Consider the following 5,586-nt stretch of genomic DNA (forward strand, 5'->3'; position numbering starts at 1 on the left):
TTCCCTTTCACTTTCCCTTATATTTTTTGTTGAACCATGGTCCACAATCCCATACCCTGGGGCTCTACTTAACAAATGTTAACAAAATCACAACAATAAGTAAAACATGTAGTATGTCAGTAATGATAAATTCTTTAGAGTTAAAAAAAAGTGAAGGAAGAAGAACGAAGAGTTCTGGGGGACAGAAGTGGGGTACGATTTTTACAACAGAATGATACACAATTGTCATAGAAACTGAAGGCAGACGTGGCAGGAGGCAAGAGTGAAGCTTCTGGTAATCAGGAAGAGAGAAGCAAGTACTATGAAAAACAGCTTTTACACCATTCAGGAAGTGACCTTGCTTGTCACAAAGCAGCAAGCGTCACAAGGACAGGTGAAGGTATAATTGAGAAGTGCTTTTACTTTTCAAACTCAGTATCTTCATAGACACTAAATGATTTTAAAACAGCTGTGGTGGAATGTCTGGGTGGCTCAGTCAATTAAGCGTCCCACTAGACTTCAGCTCAGGTCATGATGTCGGGTGGGGGGATCAAGCCCCACATTGGGCTCCACACTGAGCATGGAGGCTGCTTAAGATTCTCTCTCCCTCTCCCTCTGCCCCTCCCCCATGCTCTCTAAATAAATACTAATAAAAACCTCCCTTAAAAAAGTAAAACAACTGTAATTTCACAAAACATCTAAATTCTGACTGCAGTTGCAAACTACCTTCTGAAACACCAGCAAAATCCAGACACTAGGGATAATAATGCTTGAAACACCCTATCCCAGGGAATGCTGTTTCTCAATAAGATACAGTCCGCTATTTGACTGGACATTTTTCTGTTCAGCTTTCTATCAGTAATTATAGCATTTAAACTGAGAAGTTACCTGGTTCCTGGAGGTGTGAACTCCAGGGAAGGGTGGTGACAGAGGCTTCTGTGTTGAACCCATTCTGATCCAGAGTTATGCCAAGGGTGTCCTGGCAGTCGCGGGGTATAAAACAGGAAAAGGCTTACACTGGAGTAGACCTTTGGTCAAAGCTAGCTTCGGGGAAGAGGAGTTGGCCTTCATCTAAGAACTGCTTTGTCCTGCCCAGAGACTTCCTTGTGCTACAGGTGGGGCCTGCTGGACAGTGGACAACCATTCTTCAACAGCAACTCCATGTGGCAATAGGAAGCAATGGCAGTACATTCATGTGATCAAGGTCAGTATTCCACTTCGTAGGGTGGAGAAGTTGAACCAAGCAAAAGCCTCTTGTGCCATGGATAATGGGAGTGGTGGGGCACCTGTTATCTGTCCCTATTTATCCATACATTTATGGATGATTTGTAGAGCGGTTCAGATACCTGCATCCCCAAATTGCAAAAACATCTTTTCCTTCTTAAATTGAGAGAAAGAAAGTGAACTGTTCACTCTCTGTCACCCAAGTAAAGTTTAAATCTTGGTCTCCAGAGGGAAATTTTGAGTATTCATTACACACAGATATTTACTTACACCATACAAATGCGTGATGTTCTAGGCTGATTCTGAATGTAGATCATAATAACTAACATTGTTAAGCACTTACTGTTGATTAATCCTTAGGCATTTTCTCTTTTAATCCTCCCAATAACCCACGGAAGTTTGGTACTTCCATTTTGTAGAGGAGGGAAATTGGAGTTTGGCGAGATGGTGTGCTGGACCAGAATCTGGGCACAGGGCAGCCGGTCTCAGGAGCTCCCTTCTCTATACAGGGCCTCCCAGGAAGCAAACCTGATTCTTTGGCAGTTGGAATAAGAGACCTCACATCTCTTTTTGGCACCTCCCCTACCAATTGGTCTCCTTCCTAAGACAGGTAAGAGTGAAGTTACTCTAAACACTGATTACTAACATTGATCCAGTCCATTAGGTCAGTGTGACCATTTCTCTGCTTCCACCTTTCATAACCCTCCCTTTTACAAACTGTACCATTCAGTTTATGTGTACTTTCCAGCAAGCCTGCCAATGATACCTTATTGTCAGCTAGTAGATAAACTTTTAGTCCCAACTCCATTTCCACAAGCAAATGACTCACTAAAATTTCATAGTCAAGAGGTGAGAAACATGTAAATGTAATTCTTTGAAATGTCTCCTTTGGGTTCAGGGAACGTACATTGTAGGGGCTAATTGTCAGAAAGTTTAATTGTTACCCTGTGTCGAGCTTCCCTTGTGTGCTGGGGCACACCATAGGTGCTAATAGTGAGAAAATTTGACTGTAGCTCTGCTGTGCTCTCTTCATTAAGCTAATGGAACATTTTCCTTTCATTTTCTCCCTAGGGTGGCTGTAGGAGTACGACCTTATAATTGTTGCTCTTACTGTAATTGGAGGTAGTAGGAGTATATATAATCTTATTGTCTTTCCTATGTGGCGGTAGTTTATTTATGACCTATGGATAATTCCCAGCCAGCAGCAGAAAACTCAGTGAGTATTACATTAGCATTCCCTCCTAGGAGAGTGCCTACCAAACAAAGACTATTATTAACCAGAAGGAACATGTACTAGGGATGGCCCATCATACCAAATATAAACTTCGTTACTGCAAAGATTGACCTCTCTGGGTATCATGGGTGTTTCTTTTTTTCACTAAAATTAATGAAGCCTTCATCTTTTCCTTTCTTTAGATGTATTAACAAAGCTTCATGCATCTTTTGGGGAGGCTCTCAAAGGCCACTGCACATCTTCAAAGTAACGGGGAGTCTTATTTGGCTTTTGAGGTCCTTGGAGTACAGTGGCCCATGAGAAAAACATCAAAATTTAAGATCCACCACCCTGATTCAGGGCACTGGAGTGTGCTGAATACAGCCTAAGTTCAGGAGGACCCTCCCCAGAGGAGGGATGTGGGGATGCCCTAGGAACCTGTTGGCAATACAAATGAGGAGATCTGCTAAGGCACAAATATCTGTATTGCCAAATCTTGACCTCCTACAGTATATTTTGATGAAATAACCTTTTAACTATCTTTTACAAGCTGAAACGTTTTTTAAGACACAGTATTCTCTGAAAATTCTCTACAACCTATGTGTTTTGTTTGGCTTTCATTAAAGGGTCACTGTAGAGAACTTGCATATTAACTATTTTGCTGTTTAAAATAGTTCCATTCAAGGACTGTCCTTTACTTCTGAACAGAAGGTATCTTCTAAGGTCAGTACACAGAGCTCATAAATACAAACAAGTTAGGCTGGCATCCATGAGAACATAGAATTATGTACCCCACCCCCACCAGATTATTGAATATGTAAGAAATGAATGGTGGACTGGATGCATAGTCAAATATCTGAATTGTCAAAACTTAAAATCTGCAAATTGGCATTTGGTCAAGTAACTCTTATGTGGCAAGCACAACACTAAAAATCTGCACAGAGATGATTTTGTTTTATACCCCTGTAGTGCAGAATAACGGCCTCCAAACGTGCCTGTGTCCTAATCCCTGAAACCTGTAACTCTCTTATCTTCTATGGCAAAAGAGACCTTGAAGGTGTGATTAAATTAAGGATCATGGTATTGAAAAATTAACCTGGATTGAGCCAATGTAATCACCAGGATCATTTTATGAACAAGGAAAGAGAGTCAGAGCCAGAAAAGAAAATATGACCACAAAAGCAGAAGTTGGAGTAATGTGGCCATGAGCTAAGGAATGTGAGCAGCCTCTGCAGGCTGGAAAAGGCAAGAAAATGGATTATCCCTCCAGAGACTTGGAAAGAGTTCAGTCCTGACAACCCATTTAGGACTTCTGACCACCAGAACTGTAAATGATAAGTCCGTGTTGCTTTAAGCCACTAAATCTGTGGTAATTTGTTATAACAGCCATAAGGCACTATATAACTCTCCACGGTTTCACAAAACAGACTCATCATCTCCATTTTACAGACGACGAAGCTGATATTTCAGGGATTCAAGTGGTTTAGCTCACCGTGCTTCCTCTCACAATGCAGGGGGAGTGTAGCTGGTTTTGAGTGGAACTGCGTTCTTTCTTGAAGCAGATGGGTTCTCCCAAGGCAATAGAAAAGCTGCAAAGTGCATGCATTAGGTAACTCACTAACTTCCCATCACCCTTTTGTCTTCAGTCATCAGGTTAGATGATTTACTTATTTATTTATTTATTTATTTATTTATTTATTTATTTATTTATTTATTTGAGAGAGAGGGAGTGTGCACGAGTGGCGGGGGGGTTGGAGCAGTAGAGGGAGAAAGAGAATCCCAAGCAGACTCCCCACTGAGAACAGAGCCCAGTACAGGGCTTGATCCCAGGACCCTGAGCATGACCTGAGCTGAAATCAAGAGTTGGACGCTTAACCAACTGCACCACGCAAACACCCAGGTTAGATGACATTTTAATGAGCTTAGCTTAGTTTTTTATTTTCTAAAAAGTTGGCAGTTTTGTGAAGATTAACTCAGCATTTCTGAAACCAGAGCTTCTTGTATTGCTCCCTCTTTTGGCAGACATTTTCCTTTGTCTCACCATTTAAGTTTAGACTCGAAAACTATTTATACCAGGAGGGAATAAACAGTTTGTGAGGGGAAGGGGCTTAATGTGTTTCCCAATTTGCAATAGTACATTCAGGTAGGGTCTTAGAGAGAGATGTCATATTCCAGTTTCAACTTTGCAGCCCACATAAATGGAGAGCATATTTTGGGATAGTTGATGGTCATTTTCCATGTCCCTAGCATCACGGTTCCCTGGGTTCTGCAGCAAGTCTAGATATAAAGGTCTGAGGCTTTAGGTTTGTTCTGGTTTTAAGCACATTTGGCTCTACAGAAGATATGTGTTCATTACACATCTCCCCTAGCTTGGGAGAATAGTCTTCCCCTTTCTGTGTGGTCCAAGTGAAGGCAACCCCATGTGACCTAGGCATGGCCAATCGTAGTACAGTATGTTAACTCCTGACCACAGTGATTGGTTCAGGGATCAAGAAGGATGGCCCAGAGTTCTTAGACCTTTACTGCCAGAGGAGGAAAGATGTTTTTTCTTCCTGGGAAGCTATCAGAGTAATATAAGCCTATGACTCATGCATCTTGTGGCCATTTTTCCTGAATATTTGAGGCAGTCATCTACTGCAAGAGAGAGCAGCCAAAGCCCAGGAGCTGAGAGTTGACAGAAATTCCAGTACATAAGCCAACAAAACGACCTTTTCAAATTTAAGTTAGATGGATACAGATTTCTCGTTAAAATAGTATACGTTTTTAAATTTAATTTTTCAGGGTGCTTGGGTGGCTCAGTCGGTTAAGCATCTATTTTCGGCTCAGGTCATGATCCCAGGGTCCTGGGATCAAACCCCGCATGGGGCTCCCTGCTCAGCAGGGAGTCTGCTTCTCCCTCTGCCCCTCACCCTGTTCATGCTCTCTCTCTCTCTCTCTCACAGGCTTTCTCTCTCTCGCAAGTAAATAAATAAAATCTTTTAAAAAATAAATTTAATTTTTCAAAAATGGGATATCATACCTGAAAAAATGGCATAAAGCAAAAGCCTCCTTTCCAGGTTGTGTCATAGCTCTATAGATTTTCTTCATGCACATACAGGCAACTATAAAAATACATCTGTATTTTCTCTATTTTACCACAGAAAGTATCATATTAGACATACTGTTCTCCA

General features: G+C 41.5%; 1 long non-coding RNA gene across 1 annotated transcript; it reads left to right on the plus strand.

Moving 5' to 3' along the window:
• The first annotated feature begins 637 nt into the window (after nt 1–637).
• Nucleotides 638–2,547, plus strand: LOC105237754. Its single transcript, XR_002142803.2, has 3 exons — nt 638–1,183; nt 1,713–1,813; nt 2,275–2,547. It is a non-coding gene; the product is annotated as an uncharacterized LOC105237754 (long non-coding RNA).
• Nucleotides 2,548–5,586: the final 3,039 nt, after the last annotated feature.

Source organism: Ailuropoda melanoleuca, chromosome 14, assembly GCF_002007445.2.
Source record: "Ailuropoda melanoleuca isolate Jingjing chromosome 14, ASM200744v2, whole genome shotgun sequence".
NCBI lineage: Eukaryota > Metazoa > Chordata > Mammalia > Carnivora > Ursidae > Ailuropoda > Ailuropoda melanoleuca.